At 33.1% G+C, this 18,989-nt stretch overlaps 1 protein-coding gene across 7 annotated transcripts in view; it reads left to right on the top strand.

The window, feature by feature from the left end:
- The first annotated feature begins 276 nt into the window (after nt 1-276).
- Nucleotides 277-18,989, top strand: part of LOC100926624 — a 199,215-nt gene continuing 180,502 nt past the window's right edge. For 2 of the 7 annotated variants that reach the window (XR_004230943.1, XR_004230942.1), the window contains exons 1-3: nt 277-464; nt 13,321-13,426; nt 15,625-15,724. The gene's annotated coding sequence lies outside the window, so the exon portion shown is untranslated. The remainder of the gene's footprint in view (nt 465-13,320; nt 13,427-15,624; nt 15,725-18,989) is intronic. The other 5 variants (XR_004230940.1, XR_004230941.1, XM_031946380.1 and 2 more) reach the window with 4 other exon arrangements.

Genomic DNA, 18,989 nt, shown 5'->3' with positions numbered 1-18,989 from the left:
CAAAAAGCAAATGCCTCTTTTATTATCCCTAGCATTTACCACAGTGTCTGGCACAGAATAATCAATAGTTTAATAAATTCTTGATAACTAATCCAAACCTCTATTGTGTTAGTCTGGGGGATTAAGCCAGAGGAACAGTGTACAGAACTTTTCCCCAAGCTGGAGGAGAAATGCTGTTGGAGAGATGATATAATCACATTCTCTGACTTCATTATATTCTCCATTGTGATAGGATGGGTGGGGGGAGGGTCAGGGTGGGGGAAGGGAAACCTGGGCTATTGGCAGGTATATATGCAGACTAGGGGTTTGTGACAGAGAAACTTGGTCATCATTCAGCAGCAGCAGGTTTACACCTACTAGAGAGGAGAGCTTGGAAAACTAAGAATTTAAAGAAAGCCCCTTTTTCCCTCTGTACCCAAGTGGCCCATTTCTTCCTTATAATGGAAAGAATCAAGTTCACTCGGGTAATGTTGGTACTTCTATTCACTTTTCTGGGGGTGTGTGAGCATGTATGTTGAGGAATAGTGAAGTAGGGAAGTATCAAAAAAAATTGGTTTTAAAAATAATAATTTGTGAAAAATAGCAGATATCATTTTCATTTGATACAGATACCTAAAAGACACGCAATCACTTTTCATTTTTAAATGACCAAAAGATATAATTTTTTATTTTTGAAAATCTTAAAATGAGCTCCAAAATGCCAATCAAACCATTGGCTTCTTTAATATATTTTGTAATGATGCTGAAAATACAGGGCTTTATTTCTGTTCATGGATGAATTATTCTGTCTTTATAGACAAATTAATTTTTTACTTAATAGGCCTTGTCTGTTTCTAATTTTGAGTCTTCAAATTTGTAGTGATTTTTATACTAATGGAAAGTTGTATCAAGGCCTTTTAATGTGAGGGCTTTTAAAATTATTTTATACTTTTTAAAGTGTTTTTTTTTCTGTAGGATAATCATAGAAAGGACATATAGAGAACTTCTACTCCAATTCCCTCATTTTTGTTTTTTGCATCCTCAGCACAGTGCCTATTATATGAGGCATTTAACAAATGTATTTTAGATTGAATTAAAATTTCCAGATAAGGAAACTGAGGCCCACAAATGTGAAGTGACTTGTCCAGTCAGTCACCTAGGTAGTAAGAGGAGGAGCTAGAATTAGAGCTGATCTTATAACTTCAAATCCCTTCCTCTTTTCACTATGCTAGGAGCTATGTAGAATAAACTTATATAATATGTTATGGCTTACAAAATACTTTCCTCACAAGGTAGGTGATAATAATTCCCATTTTGAGAAATATGAATTTGTGATTCAGAAAAATTATGTCTAAAGATGTCAGATCTGGGATTTGAATCCATCATCTTCTTACTTCAAGTAGGATATTTAAAATACTTTTGGAAAGTTAGTGGTGATATAGGTAAAAGAAAGATTTACAAAATCCCAAATTCAATTGTCTATGTCACTGAGTTTATTTTAGATTTTAAAGATTGTGGTACTGGAATCACCAGAACTGTTTATCTTGGGAAAAGGGATTTTTCTTTCTTATACCCTGTGCTTCTTATACTATCTTTAAAATGCATGGGAAATACTAGCAGTTTCAAAGTAACTAAAATGAGTCAAAATTTTTGGAAACACATGGGGAAGGAGATCATTCCCATTGTATTAGGGGGTAGCACAAAGAAATGTAGGTATAGGTGGAAGATTGTAGGACAGTTATTAGGTTAATTTTGTTCTTCCAGTATTGATAAGCAAAGTACAAGGTACAATGAATAGTTCTGATGTTAGTTATGATGAGCATGATGGGAATGAAAAGAAATGAATTCATTCCAAAACAAATGGAGAGGAGAGAAGGGAGAAAAGTCAATCCAAAAGTCTTGAGAAGAACTCAATATTCTTTCCTGGTGTTATATCTGTGGGTAAACAAGGTTTGAACAAACTCAGATGGTCATTTGCTCTTGAAAAATCCCACCTAATAAACAGGTGTCACTGGAATTCCTTAACTAAACTTGTAAAAATTAATCAGTGGTGTCTAGGAAGATAAGATCATACTCCAGGTTTGGGGGCTGGGATTCACTTCAAGAAGACTAGAAAAAACAAAGTCAAAAAACAATCTCTGGTTCTGTTGTCCTTGACATCTAATATTCTGAAAAACGAAATGAAATCAGGATATGAGTTACTGAATGATGTCAGCATATAATGTCCTACTGTAAAAAAAAAAAAAAAAGCTTTATCAATCATTTCCAACACTGAAGAAATTGAATACCAAATCATCTACATGGGTTCATTGAACATTGGAATATTTTGCATATAAAACTAGGTGAAGATTGAATTTTTGTGCAGTTTCCTCATTTTAAAGTGTTCCTAGTAGGAGACATTCAGATGCAAACAACAGTTCATAAAAGTGCTTCCTAAATTCTAAAATAGCACAGTGTACCTGCTTGATGAACAGCTGTGCTAGTGCTAAAAAACTCACCTGAGTTGTTACCTACACATTCAGATTTTGAGGCAAAGTGGAACTTCTTATATCTTACATTTCATAAGCTGAATTGCCAGCAACTTTACTCTCCTACACATTCTGCAGTAGCAGTAGTAATGTCCTTGAAACTGTTAGAATTAAAAGAGATAAATGAAAGAATTTTTAAAAACCACTTTTAACAAATATATTCAGTTCACTAAAATGTTTTAGACTCTTCCTTCTTTCATGCTCAGAAGTAGCTGAGTGTGTAGAACTTCTCAAAGTCAAAGGAAGAGAGCTTTTTTGGTCATTTCTTACTATAAGAAAGCACTTCCTCTCTGGTATCACACAGTTGGAGAAAACTGCCAATAACCATGTTATAGAAGCTAAATTAGGGAATCCAAAATAGCTGTTCAACAAAGTAAGATTCCTAAGATTTGTCTTCTTTGGCTGTGAAAGAATTTGAAGAAATAATCATATTTAAGAGAAAGTGAACATACTGTTTATATTGAATATTTGTATTGAAGTGAAAAGTTTATTCATTGAACCACATTCTTCTCATCACTTAAAAGTTTCCCTGTAATCTCTACCAAACCCCTTTTCCATCCCTTTCATAAGAAATGTTCTCTCTCCTTTATTGTTTTTGCTTAAACTTTTAAACATTGTTTAATTTGTGCTTTTTTAATATCACTATAATTTCCTAATGACTGTTGCCTACTTCTTACTAGAATTCTGCCTTGTAGCAAACTTAGCTATAAGCTGTTATCCTCTAACTGGATATCCTTTTCAAAAAGAAGAATAAGATTTGGGAGGCATTACATTTACCTTAGTGGTTATGAAACTTCACCTTGTTGAACAGAAGTACAAAGTGTTCTGTGGTTCTCAAAGAATAAGTGGTCTTCTATTTAATCCCAGGTCTCTAGGTGGCCACATTATTTTGTTAGTCTAGGGAATACTATGGCCTCTGGGCTAAATCCAGGATTTTTTTGGTAGGACCAAAGCTAAGAATGGTTTTTACATTTTAAAATTAAGTATTGTATTTTAAAATGTAAGAACTATTCTTAGCTTTGGTCCTATAAAAAAAAAAAAAAAAAAAAAAAAAGCTTGGCTGGATTTGACCCTGATGTGATAGATTGAGTTATTGAGGGTTTACTTAGTTCATTCCTCTCCTACTTAAAGAGAGATCCCAAGCCAGTCATCTCTTCCTTTCCCATCAACTGTAGTCTTCTGGATTAGACTCCATCAAGGTCCCAGGATCATCATCAGGAAACTCATCCTTTGAGACTGCATCATTCTTGATATTCATATATCTCCTGCCCCTCTAGTTAGAGGGTAGGAGAGCAGAATAAATATCTCCTCTCAAATACTACATTTAAAGAGTGCTCACAGACCAGCCATCTCTGCATTTCTTCACCAGTTGCTTCTTTGAACTGGACTGTATCATGCTGCTGAGAAAGGCACCTCTCTCTCCCTCTTATCTTACTTTTGTGTTTTGTCTTTTCCACTATTTTATGAACTACTTGAGTGCAAAAATGGTCTCTCTTTTTCCCTTCTTTGTTTCTTTTCTTTTTTGTATTTTCATTCCCATTACTTTGTACACTACCTGGCATGTAGTCAGTGCCTAGCAGATACTTATTTACTAATTAATTTGTATTTTCTTTAAGATCTCAATCTAGCAGAAACTCTCTCTTCACCATTATTAGGGCAAAACAGCAAATTTAATGGTTTGAAAGCTTTATTTGTATGACAAGCTATGGCAAGAAGCTAATCGATTGATAATGAATTAGCTTTGAATATAAAATTTTCTCTCCCTATTTTCATGTATGTGTGTGTGAAGCAGAAAAAGTGAAAGTAGAGTACAGATCTGAAACTGACTATGGAGATAAGGAGGACATGGAATAAGCTGTCATTGACTTTTGGTCAAAGCACTGTAAATCAATAATTTAGTTAATGACTTTTGTTAACCATTCAATTTAATGTCATAGAAACCAAACCCAATTGGTGTTTTTGCATGCATTTATCTCTTTTGGGGGTCCTGTTTGTGTATGACTATGATAGATAAGTTCAATGAAATACTATATAGGGCAATTCAAATATCTTGTATGTTGTAAAGTGAATCCTTTGCTGTTTTTCACCTCTTGAGGTATAGAGAACTCATTGAGGAAGAAAATAAATCCTTAAGTATCAGTATTTGTGGATGAATTAGTTGGTTTGGGTTATTTTGGGTTAGAAGTATCCCTTACTGGGTCTATGATTAAAAACAGATCATATATAAAGCTGGTCCTTTTCAGAGAGGAACCCTGACAGAACTGAACCAGAGGAGTAGGAAAGTAGGAAAACCAAGAGTGGTTTGATCATGATAGCCTTGAGAGCAGTTACTTTGAAATTCCATGTGACTTGATTCTTATGGCTTAGGAGATTTTCTATACCCTAATACCTGTCCCCATATCAGTGAATACCTACACATAAATTGTATCAGAGGAAACTTGGGTGGGCACAAAATAAACCAGAGATATTATTGGATAGTCCTCTCCCAGAATTGAGTTTCATCTATGTAAACCCAGGGTTTGGAGTTCTAAGTTACAATGTTGCAGTTGCTATTTCTAACTCATCTATGAGTAGAGTTTTAGGTGTACATTTTAAGTTTCATCATTATTTCAAAAAGTTAATTTGGGGAGTCAGATAAATTGCTAAGTAGTTAGTCTATCCATCATTGAATACTAAGATGCTTTCTAGCTGTTAATTATATCAAATGGGATAATTTTAGATTTCAGACAATTTTGAAAAATGCTTGCAGGTGTTTAGCACACAGTAGGCTGTTAACAAATGCTTCTTGACTGATAAAATTAGAGTTGCTCCTAGGGAAAAAAAAAAAAATCTCTAAGTTGATTCCAACCCCCTCCAGGTTTTGGTAAAGCTGCAGCACTGCCATCTCCACGTGCACATGAGAACACATTTATCTAAAATGTGTTTTAGCTAACTACAAGATTTCCAGTACTGGGCTTAGAGGTGGAATGATAGGTGTCAGTGAGGACAGTTTTGTTGAATTGTCCGTATCAGAAGACACTGGATAGCTACCTATTAAATCTCAATCAAAATTAAGATGAAGAAAGAAAAGAGGAGAGATACATTGACCTAAGGATCCTTTTGCCTTCAGAAGTATATATGTATTTGATTGCACAACATAATATATAGTAATAAGGATCTTCTTTTTCTTCTGAGGGCAACAGGACCAATTAGGTTGGTAGCGGTAAAAATCCTACAAGGGGATCGGGTCAATGAAAGTCTGCTCATGGATTTTATCAAATTGCTTATTCTGATTTAATGGTTTAAAAATAAGTTGACATGCAGGAAGATCTCAGTCATATAAGGTCAGCTATCTAATAATGAATTTTAAAATATTTCTTCAAGAAATATGACCCTGAATTAGATCAAGCACACTATTATACCTTTTAGATTTATTGATATTTGTGGGAATTTGAAAATTTAGTTGAATTAAAGCAACTTCTAAATCTATTCAGAGCTTTAATTTCCATGATTCCACAGGCTCTATAGACTATATATGGCAACCTGGCTTTATATATGAATTTAATTTAAAGAAATATATTATAAATTATTAGCTAAATTGTCACCATATGACATATTGAGAGGTCGAAAATTACATCCTTCTGCTTATCATTTTATTGTTTCTTTTTTGAATTATGTAAGAAAGCTTTTGAAGCAAGGAAAACCAAAATCTTTAGTAAATTACAAAACATTATACTCTGAATTTGTGTTATGGTTGTCACTCCTTTCAAACATTAGGAAGCAATAACATTTTTATTATTGTACAAAAAGAAATCAGTGCCTTATCTATGAAATTTCAAACTCAATGGATAATTTTCTGTCTTTTGAATTATATTTTTTCTCTAAAAGAGTTTACATAACCATGTGCTTCTAATTAGTATTCTCTCTTTTAAATATATGTTTTAATATTTTATTAGTGCTTTTTGTATTTAATCTATAGTTATTTTAATTGGTAACTTTTCTCCACTCCCTTCTTGTAAGAAAGAAAAAACTATTTAGCAAAACAAAGCAATACAGTGACTGAATCTGACAGTGCATGCAACATTCTGTGCCTTAAGGCTCCAAAGTTGCTATGGAGAGAGGGTAGATTTGTCTTTTCATCTGTTCTCTGGAACCAAGATTAGTTTTGGCATTCAATTAGAGCTGAGGAGCCCAATATTTTAATTTTCATTATTGTATTTACTATGAAAAGTATCCCTCTCATTCTACTTCATTTTGTATCCATGAAAGTTTTCCCATTTTTCTCTGAATTCCTCATATCCATCATCTCTTAAAATATAACTCTATTATGTTACACTCATATACATGTATTTGTTATTCCTTCATCATATACACAATATTTAAAAGGAAACAATCCATAATAACAAATTGAGGGGTAATAGTTGGTTTTATAGTATGATAAGGAGATTTATCCCTTCAACTGGATGTTTTTGTAGGGTGATGAATTTTGGTACCATGGATTATTCTTTCTTGGGGGTGTGTTTAAATGCTCAATGGAAAGATTTTTGGGAATATTTGAAGAGATCCACTGAGAAATACCGTTGAAATCTCAAAGAGGATAAACATATCCTGAAGTTTTGTTTATTGTGGATTAACTGACTGACTTGGTCTATCGTAGATCAATTGGAGATGATCTAATTATTTTGGGCCCTTTGGATCAGTTACCACTTATTACTAGGTATATGAAAAAATAGGGTCAGTTAAAGACTCAATTCAAGTGCAGCATAACTAAGGGTGAACTGATCCTGGTGGCCTTAGGGCGGAGACATCTGATAGTTATAGGTAATCAATGATGTATCCTGGGAAATTTGTTAGACCCTGAATTCCTGACCCCACATTGAAGAAGGTTTTATTCTGATGATCTCAGAGGAAACTCTAGGTGAGTATAAAATGAGCTAAAGAGTTATAATTTGGGAAATTATTTATCACTATATTGAACCTAATGCATATAAATCCAGCTTGGATGCTGGATACATGTTATAGTTACCATTTCTAAGCCATCCATTGGTAGTTTTAAAATGGCTATACTTTAAGCTTCACCATGATTTTGAGAAGGTAACTGGGACAATTGGAGATAATTTTAATAGGTATTTGTTCCATCTATTATTGTGAGAGAATATAACCAGTCAATATAAGAAAATTAAGGTTTTGATGAATTAAATTGAAGTAGTTAGGTGGCATATTAGAAAAAGAGCCACATTTGGAGGCAGAGGGAACAAGGTTCAAGTCCTTTCTCAGACATTTGGAAACTATGTGGCTCTGAATAAGTTATTTAATTTGACAGCCTCAAATATTTCATCTTTAAATTAGAGAAATTAATAGCACTTAATTCAAAGCAGTCATGAGGATCAAATTAGATAATATATGTAAATTGTTTTGAAAAGTTGACACTATATAAATGTTTGCTATCATTATCATTAATAAGTTGCTTGACCTGTTACTTCTGATCTGTGCTTGTTTATGTTTAGTAAACTACATTTAGATTTTAGGCTTAAAGAATAGTTTTTAAAGGGGATTTCCTGGTAACTCCTTCAAACCTCTTATACAACAGAAGTCCTAATTGGCAAAAAGTGTTATGCCACAGTTTCCTTTCATTGTTCTCTCTCAGTTTTCCTGACTTGTTATGTCTCAGTTTCCCTGAATTGTTCTACTTCACTTTTCCTGAATTGTTCTGCCTCAATGGCAACCCCCCTTCCTGACCATTAGAACTGATATAAATTAGGACAAAGATAACTAGCCCTGACTACTTGCATTCTATAGAGCCATAAAATGCAAATGGTGGGACCCTCTGAACCAGACATCTGGCTCCTACCCTCCCAAATTATCAGGATTTATGATCCTTACCCCTAACCTATCAGAACTGAATTATGGTCCATTCCTAGAAGTTCCCGCTCACCAGAGCTTTAACCCCACCCTGCTTTGTTCCATTGATCACTGGAGCCATATAAAAATCCCTGGAATTTTTTACTTGCTGGATACTTATTCAGCCCTGGGGGTACCATGGATCCTGTTTTGCTCCCAGCACAATCTCTCCCTCTCAAATAAAATATTTAAAACTTTCTAATCTCTATCTTGCCTCAGTTTTTCTGGCTCTTCTTCTATGGGCCTCTGTGTATTGTGGAGTTTGGTAAGGTATAGTTATTTCTATTAATAGATTGTCATGAATTGGCAGGTGCCAAAAACTAAGAGGAAGAGAGTTTGTCAGTAAAATCAAAGAGTCATCCTACAGCAGCAACTTAAAGAGGAAATTTGGCAATTGGGTAACAGATGTCCTCTAGTACTAGATAGGATTCTAATTTCCTAGGTTTCCAAAAGTGCTAAAGATACTAAAGGATCTTTGTATGCTAGTGCACTCTGGGCATTGTAATCTTTCTATGAGCCTATTATTTGAAAAAACAAAAAGGCTCTCCTTACATAATTGCTAACTTGGACACTTTAAAGTGATCAAAAAACATGAAACCAATGAACAGTGGGAAATAGAAGCTGTGAGAAAGAAGGCTTCACTATCCACTTCAAGCTACTCTAGATTTATAAATTCTAGCAAATGTCCACCTCTTTCTGACACTGGATTTGGAGCTTTCTTGAGGAGTACAAAAAGATAGCTCACTGGTTAAGAGTAGGATATATTCAGAAATAAAACTAATAAAAACACAAAAACTTTCCACTCAAAAAAAATAAGCCAAGGAATGTTTGTTTTATTCCAGTTAGAAACAATAAGAAACCCTTGGAGGTTGTTAAATAGAGTGGCATAATAAAAATGTTTTAGGAAAATTATTTTGGCAAATATTTAGAGGATAAAATTAGAAAATGGTGAGACTGGCATCCAGGAGTCTAGTGTGGAGGCTATTGAACTAGTTTAGGAGAGATAATCAAGGCAAAAACAATGATGCTGACTCTGTGAGTAGAGCAAAGAAGGCAAATGTGACAAATTGTGTAGGAAAATCAATGACTCAAGAAACTGAGGCACTGTTGGTGAATTTTTGAATGAATACAGTTATGCTGGGTAACATTTTAGAATTGTATATAAAATGTTCCTAACAATGGATACCCTTTCACCTAGCCATATCTCTGCTAGGCCTATACCCAAAAGAGATCAAAGAAAGAAGGAAAAGGTCCCATAGATACAAAAATATTGTATTTTCACAATGGCAAACTGAAAATTAAAGGGATCCTACAATTTAGGAATGAGTGAAAAAGTTATATTAATATAACGAAATACTATAATACTATAAAAATGAGAAAAGAAGTATATCAAAAAGTTATGGAAAAACTCATGAACTGATAAAGAATAAAGTAAGCAGAACCAGAAAAGCAATTAATAATATAAAATCAATATTTTTAAGGAACAACTTTGAAGACTTTTATAAACCTATAAAGAATGAAATTAGCAGAATCAGGAGAATAAATCATATGATAAGAATAACTACATATACATGTATATATATACACACATATGTGTATTGCTAATAAATATTACATAATTTGAAAGCTACAAGAATTATGATCAATACAATGAGCATTCATGATTCCAGTATAACATTGACGAAATTTACTATCCATGACACAGAGAATGGATTTAAAATTTAGAATGATATATACATACATATATATATATATATATATGTATGTATTATATATATATATATATATATATATATATATATATATACGTATGTTTGATTATATTTATTATGAGGAATTTTTTTTTCTTTCCAGTAGGATGAGTAGTGGGAGGCAGAGAAAATAAATTTATGCTAATTTATTGTTAACGATGAGATAGAGAGAGTGCTACAAATTTGGAATGCTGCATGTATTTTCAGATGAGGTATTAGGTTTTCTTAACTGTTTTAATTAGTTTCAAGAGACTTGTCTCAGAGTGGGGGATGATCTATTCAATGCATTTAATTTAAAAAGCCACATCAACAATTTTTTTTTAAAGATTCAGCAAGTGATTAGTTAAGGAAGATCAGTGAGGTATCAAGGGTGACTGAGATTGTGAACTTGAGTGTGTAATGCCAGAGAAACTGAGGCAATACAGAGATTAGAGAGTTTTTAATATTTTAATAGTGGAGAGTTTGTACTGGCAGCCATATTAGCCCACTAGCTGAATGGGACTCTTGTCTCAAAGTATCCAACCATGAACAAGGGATTCCAGAGACTCTTCTCCAGCTCCAGTGATACATACAGGAAACAAAGGCAAAGAATCAGAGTCAGTATTCTTTCTACTATATCACACTTTGTCTTTGTTTCTCAACTCATCTTGCACTTTTGTCTGTATTCTGTATTTCAGAGAAATACTTTCTGCTGTAGATTATGCCTAATAAGAAATACAAACAATTCAAAAACCACTCACCCCTAATAACACTTTCATTATTATTACCAAGATAACAAATTTAACTCCAATCCATAGTAGTTAATAAGCATCTATTAAATTCTAAGGTCTGGTCAAATTTCATTTCAAAACATAGTGCAGTTCTCTTTTACACACAATTTTAGCATTCTGCTTGTAATACATTTAATATTTTCATTTCTTTCTGGACTTCATTCCTCATATGGCATCTCCAACCACTACCTAGCACAACAGGGGAACATTCAGGTTGATCTTTGAGCACCCCTTAAATGGGATCCTAATGGAGAGTCAACTGTGTCATCCACAGGTGGATGAGACTGTGGAGAGGGGGGTCAAATAAAAATAGCTATTAAAAATATCCTTACTGAGTGCTTTTCCCAGAGGATGGTTGACCAACAAATTCAATTATTTGTCAACTTAGACAACGTAAAACATCCTACAGGCTACTAATTTCAGCTGCTGCTTCCTGTCTGTTTATCTCATATTTTTACCAATTTGGGTTTTGCATGTTATGAAGCTGAACTAAATCAAGAACTATACAACTTTGTACTCCTAATAATATTTACTGATCAGGAAATGTTAATTGTCAACTTAACTGTTAATTGTTAACTTAATTGTCAACTGTCTAGAATCCTAACAGAAATGCCAAGTGTGTTCTAGAATGAAAAGTTGGTTCCCATAACATGAATCAATTTAAGCTCATTTCATCATTGTAACCCAGATTCCAATTGCCATGCTTAGTTAGTATCCTTGCCTTCCTGATAATCCTAATTGTACATCTTCATATTTATCTCATTAACTTCTTCAATTTCCTCTCACTCATTATCCTCCCCAAAAACCTTAAAGGTCTTCTTCAAGATTGATTTTTTTTTTTGTCTAGGTAAAAGAGGCCATTTTTTTTTTTCCATTTCTTACCTAGCTTTAATCATTGAATGTACATTGTCTCAATCAAATTGAGACCTGGGAGAGACTGGTTTCAGAAAGCCAACGTCTCTGCATCTAGGGCTATTTCCAGGCAATTCTGATGGATATCTTCCCATTGCCCTGAGATGGCTCCGGAGAAGAAAGTGAGGCTGGTAACTTTGCACAGCCCTTCCTCACTGGCATCCAATTTACTTGCAAGTCATAGCATCACCTTTCTGATGTTATAGCCCTCTTTGAGAACAAAGGACAAACAACTGCAACAATCTATCTTCATATTGTGACCCCAAATCCTGGGTTGCTTTTAGTCTTTTTAGTATTAATTCTGGCTGCTTACCTATTGAAACTATTTTGCTTGCCTTTCAGAGTAGTAAAACCTGAACAATTTTGTAATAGTCAATAAAACCATCCAGAGCTGCCATGATATGCTTCCTATCCATTGGATACATGCTAATGATATTTGAACCTGAAGTCTATCCCAGTAGCTTCCTACTTTTCTTTTCTCTTTTCAAAACAAAGAGGCTATTTAACAAGCCTCATCTCATCCATTTTATACACATATAATCTAGTATAGATAAATAATGAATTAATTCCCACATTTCTAACAAAAAATCTATTGATTCATGATACCAGCAATATTCAGGGATGATGTATGTCAAGACTCCATTTTAGTAGAGGTAAAGAAGGAAGATAGTTTCATTACATTGCCCTGTTATTCTTTCCTGGGTGGGTCAATTAGTATGCATGTGATTGCGATTTGGAAGAGATGATTAACAAATGAGATATGGAATCATAGTGATCCTTAAAATTCCTTGGCTCTTTTTCATATTTCTAAGTTCTCTGTATATCCCTGTGATAGTTTTTCAAATCAGGAGTGTTCTGAAGTAAGTTTCATGTTCATGTATTTTTCTTCACATTTGATCATTCCAGTGCAGTTTTTCTTAACTGCCTGGGGTTAGGGAGGCAAGCAGGGACCTCAGGGAGAGAAGAGCTGTCAGATTCAGCTGCCAGCTAGATGAATAAAGCCTTTGACCAAGGCCTTTCCCTTTCCCATTTCATACATATTACCTATTCTACCTCAGCTACAACAGAAAATAGTAATAATGGAGAGAGGGATAGAAATGGCAGCCATCATGGCAGTGTCCCATGAAAGTTTATCTTTTTTAATAGTGACTATTGCCTTAACATTGTACCAACCTTGCACACATGTTTTTTTTTCCTTTGGACTTAAGATAAGAATAACCTTGGGATTATATGAATGAAATTACCATCAGAAGAATAGCTGGTGGTTTCTTCCATAGACATTTAAAAGTTCACATACTTCCATGTCCACATTGACTGTTGCATTAATCTAGAACCTGAGTCCAAATAGAATTCTCTAGAACATGATTGTCTTTTAGATTGAATTATTTTGTCTTGCTTTCTCTCTGCATTATTTTTCAGCATTCTGATGAGACAGAAAGAGTTCATGTTTCTTTCCTTATCTCTAACAGCAAGTTGATGTTTGCTTTTCCCTTTTCTCAGTGTTCTTTGAGGCACAGAGGAGTCACTTCTCTACATTTACGATGCATCCAAGGTTATGATTAGTTGCAGGCAAGACTAAGAAGGTTAGCATCTAGTAACTTACACGGTGAGTAATGATGCTTCTCCAATGCATTTGTCATACTCCTAAAGATGGTAAAATGCATACATGCATTATTACAGGCTACCAATAAACCTGGTCCTTTAATCTTCAGGAGGAAGGATGCCTACAGAAGCAATATTTCCTCCCCCTTACATTTTGAGAGCTGGAATATTACAACTTGAGCTTTACTTTCATATATATGGAATGTACTATTTGTGTATGTAGTATATGTGCATATGCATACATCTATATATTTATATACATACATGATGCATGAACTCTTAACTGTGTACCTACATACATAAACAACATATATATATATATATATATGTAGTAACTTTCTCACAGTGTTGTTTTAAGTCTTAAATCAGGCATATATATATATATATATATATATGTATATATCAATGTACCGGTATACACACACATATATATATGTGTGTACACATATATACATATAGCAGCTAAGTAGATATACATTTATGCACATCTGTCTATACAGAGTATTATACACATGTATTTGCAATTATGCAATGCATGCATGTATATGCATGTACAACAATGGGTTTATATATGCACTTGATGTATGTATATTATAGTATGTATGAATGTATGTATGTGTATATGTATATATCATATACACATTTAGTCACTATGTGTGAGTGTATACCTAGTTGCTATGTATATACACCTATATGTGCATATAAAATATATTTCCGTATGTATATGTACATAATTATATGTATACATACACACAAGTTGTGCATATGTGATACTGATATGCACATATATACATGTACATATGTTTGTATCTATATACACATGTATGTCTGTGTATCTATATCTACATAAATTTATATCTATAGATATAGACACACACACACACACATATATAATAGACATGGTAGGTCTGGAGTCAGAAAGAGCCCAGTTCAAATTTGTCCTTGGATCTTTCCTAGCTCTGTGACTTTGGGAAAGCCATTTAACCTATTTGTCTCAAGGTCCTCATCTGCAAAATGGGGATAAAAAATACAAAATGAGCACCTAATTCCTAAGGTAATTGTGAAAATCAAATGTGATTAAATTTGTACAGTACTTAGCATGGTATTGGCACATAGTAGGTGCCATTTAAATGTTAGAAATCATGAAGATGATTATGATGATAATAACTACTTTATTAAGAAGCCTATGTTAAGATGTAAATATATATGCATACATGTACATATATTATATAAAGCACCAAGGAACATATATTAAATATAAGTATAAATGCATACATATGCCTATCTATATGTGTTTATATACATGATATGCATACATAAGTGACTGTATAATGCACACATAAAAATGCAGATCTATATCTGCATACACACATACACACATGGCATACATATAATGTACATAACATAGGAGAATTCAAGTGCCCTGATGCAGTAGAAGTTTTTCATTTTGTCTTTTGTATTCCTACTACATATCTGATCTCAGCAAACACTGTAGAGTAGCCGCATAAGAGATGCTTAATGAATCAGATTGTTCTAACCCAGCACACTAAGTGCAAAAGGCAGTTTCTCAATGTTGCTCCATGCCCTGTCATTTCTATTGAGCAGATGAAAACATTAAAGCTTAGGGAAATTAATAATATATCCATCTATTGGAAGTGCCAGAGCTAGGATCTGAACTCACATCTTTTTAACCATTTCTTAATACCATTACACAAAAGGAAAGAGAGAGAGTAAAAGAGAGCAAGAGAGAGAGAGAGAGAGAGAGAGAGAGAGAGAGAGAGAGAGAGAGAGAGAGAGGGAGAGGGAAAGGAAAAGGGAGGGAAAGAAAGGAGGGAAGGAGAAAGGGAGAGAGAGATATGAAGGGAGGAAGGAAGGGAAAAGGAAAAAGAGGAGGAGAAGAAGAAAACATAGCAAGAAGAGATCTCAGAAATCTTTTAACTATGTTTTATTACAGAAAAGAAAAATGAAGTCTAGAGGGATTAGATGGTTTTCCCAAGGTTATGCAAGTACTAAGTAGTAAATTTAGGATTCTGACCCTTTGAAATCACATCTTTTCTATCTCCCATTTGAAGGATACCTTTCTCATAATGTGATCTGACAAACTGAACTCAGAAGTTCCATGACATTTTTTTCTGGTCTCTCTTCACTAAAGCTTAACCTAGAACAGAATTTGACATTTCTTTGCTTTGTTGTCCTCTAAAGGAACATTCCTTGACTCCTATCAAGCCTTCACTGTATAACGAATGCTGATTATTTAAAAAATAGAAGACCTGAACTTTTATAACGGAAACAACAATCCAAGGTAACCAAATTCTAACTCCTGATCAAACAGAAATGGTTTTGCTTATTGCTCCTGTATTAATGTAGTATATGTATTATTATAGTGAAACACTATAGTGTCTCCTAAAGACAATCCAATTGACATACCAGGAGATCATAATAAAGGATCAACTTTTAAAGTTACTTCATTTTGTCAGATCTAAATAACTTAAGTAATATTAATTGTTCATGGACAGGCAAAGCCAATATAATAAAAAAAATGGCAATTTTCCTAAATAACCTATTTATTCAATGTCATTACAATTCAATTACTAAGACAATTATTTTACTGAATCAGGAAAAAATAATAAAGTTTATATAGAAGAACAAAAGGCCAGAAATCAAAGAAATCAAGAAAAAAAAAAGATATAAAAGTAGATTCAATAGTATCAGATCTTAAACTAAATTATAAGATCATTATTGAAGTATAAAATGGATAATTTTGAATAATTTGAATTATTTTCTTGTGTAAATAAAACCTATGCAGCCATAAATAGAAGGAATGCAGAAAATTGAGGGAAAATTTTCATAAACAATCTCTCATAGAGCATGTGTTGGAATATTGTAAATGATGAGCTGGTTGATTTAGAAAAACATGGAAAGACTTGAACTTATGAAGGAAGATGCTATCTACCTTCAGAGAAATAGATGACAAGTAGAAATAAGCATAATATGGTTTTACATATATGTGTATGAGTATATATGATTATATTTATAGTTATCTATATATAGATATGTATATATTTATGTGTATGTATAGATAATGTAGATGTATATATAGATGTAAATATGTATGTATGCATGCGCATACATATATATATGTGTGTGTGTGTGTATGTGTATGTCCATGCTTTTAGCCTTTTTTAGAGCAGGATGGGGGGAGGGGAGGAAGGGAAAAATAAGATAAAAAATGCACAGAGAAAACAAAAAGAAAACCTATGAGGAAGCAAAGAAAAACTGGGTAGCTTTGAAAATGTAGTATTTATTGTATAGTTTTTTTAAAAAATTATTGTTTTCTAATGAATATTCCCTTATGTTTTGCTATATACATGGCAAATCCCCCCTTTTTTCTCATTTTGTATTTAAACATACAATAAATAAATAATAAAATTTACCAAAAAAAAAAAAAAAACCAGTTACTTCATTCTGGCAGAAATCTCTAAATCCTAGATAATGAAAAATTATCTAACCTTAATTATTAAAATTGTAAAATGTCCTAAATACAGAACTTGGGAGATTTGGGGAAATGAAGCATATAAACAGTCAAATATTATTGATTATTTTCACATTTGAAGGAAAAGCTAAATTTAAGATAAAGATTAGTGAGAAAATAAAAATTATTTTTTCTCTATCCTAGTTCACATCCTTTGAAATTTATCCAAGAACTCCATAGATGCCAGGTTAAGAACCTTTGTTCTAAATAGCATGACCTATTTGCTGATGCTCTTCTGCCTTGTTTTTAGTTAATATAACCATTAAAATGTATTCATTCAGATCAACAGTTTATGTGATATTTTAAATGAAAAATTAAAGGGCACTATATTTCACTTCTATACTTTAGCACCTATAATCCTTCTTATTTGTGTCAGCAGAATAGATATAAAATTTTTTGTATGCAGAATTTATGTGAATATAATGGCCTGTTGACTTGGTCATAAATCTGAATTTGACTAAAGGCCTAATGAACAATTTTGAAATTTGCACAGAAACTCAAAGCCTAAGTAACCATGAGGCTCACTGGTTAATAGAACCTTTTGCTCTTGTTTATGAAGAATTCTGTCTAATATGTTTGACATTTGGAGTATGCACAACTCAAGCTGTCTCCTAGATAATGCAACAAAAAATATTGTCTGAACTTTATCTACTCTTCAAAATGTCAGCATTGCTTTTTAACAAATTACTTAACCGCAATTTTTCTGTAAAGCTTCACAATATAGTGTCTTTAAAAGGGGAAAAAAAAAAAAAACTTTTAAAAACATAGTGAGTAAGGAATAGGGGAATAATGATGATGATGATAGCTAACATTTAAATAGTGTTTATTATTTGCTTTGCTAAACCCTTTGCAATTATCTCACTTGATCTTCACAATGATTCTAGGAGGTAATACCTCCTCAATGTATAGTAGCCAAGATTTAGATTTAACTTATCTGCTTCAATAAGGAGATTTAAATGATTCACTGTAAACTCCTACTTTATTTAAATGTTCCATATCATTATTGTTGGATTTAGATGATTTCTAGGAGAATGTCATCAAAGCCAATTAAACTCCCAAAGGTCACAAAAGACAGAAACATTTTACATATTTGAGAATAGGGAATATATATTGGGAAGTGTATGCTGAGTACCTCCTATGTCTCAGTGCTTATAATCTCATTATAAATTGGATTGAATACTGAGCTATGAGGATAGGAGTGAAAAGGAGGGGAAGCCCACTGTGATAAAGATCTCTTTTTGGTACTTATAGTAGTAGATTCTGTGGGGTAGACTCCAAGATGAATCTGCTGCTATTAAACTCCAAAGCGCTAAGAGCATCCAATGTATATTTCTTTTAAGTTGTTCCTTATGAATGCCTTAAATGTATCCTCTTGCTATGTTAAAGCTTCTGAGAGAATAGTTATTTACATGGAGTGGGTTTTTATGTCAAGGACATTTTAAAAGCAAACATATGATGGAGTTTTTGATGAAATAACATCACAAATTTATGTCAGGTAAATAAAAATAAAATTAAAAAGCATCATGAATATTTGTTGCTTCACAACTTTCTAGAATCCTGTTCCCTATCAAGAATTACATTTTTTCCTATAGTTAACAGTCTTGGACTGTTGCCTGCACAATATCTTGAGGAAGGCTTAAGGGAGTGTGTATCTAAGATATTTTTAGTTGAATATATTCTTGACCATTCTCTTCCCTGGAGTCAACTCCTACTGTGTCTCTATTTTATTCCCTGGGATCAACTCCTACTGCGTTTCTGTTCTATTGCCTCGAGTTTGGTTAATGGACAATTCATTACTCAGAGCTAATCTTTTATGGAATAAGCGGAGAATTTACCTTGGGTTACAGTATTGCTCATCATCACAGTTTTAAGACATGAAATCTCTTCAGACATTAATGCTTATAATTGCCCTTACTTCCTGTTTCTCCGACACACATAGATGATGGATAATGAAAACTATGATTATTTTCCAATGAACAAAATCACTTTAAATCCTTGATTTTCAGGTTTAAGAATTATTTTAAAAGGCATCATC

The sequence above is a fragment of the Sarcophilus harrisii genome, chromosome 1, assembly GCF_902635505.1.
Source record: "Sarcophilus harrisii chromosome 1, mSarHar1.11, whole genome shotgun sequence".
Classification (NCBI taxonomy): Eukaryota; Metazoa; Chordata; class Mammalia; order Dasyuromorphia; family Dasyuridae; genus Sarcophilus; species Sarcophilus harrisii.
Note: the sequence above shows the minus strand (reverse complement) of the source record. Positions and strands in the feature narration are given on the sequence as shown.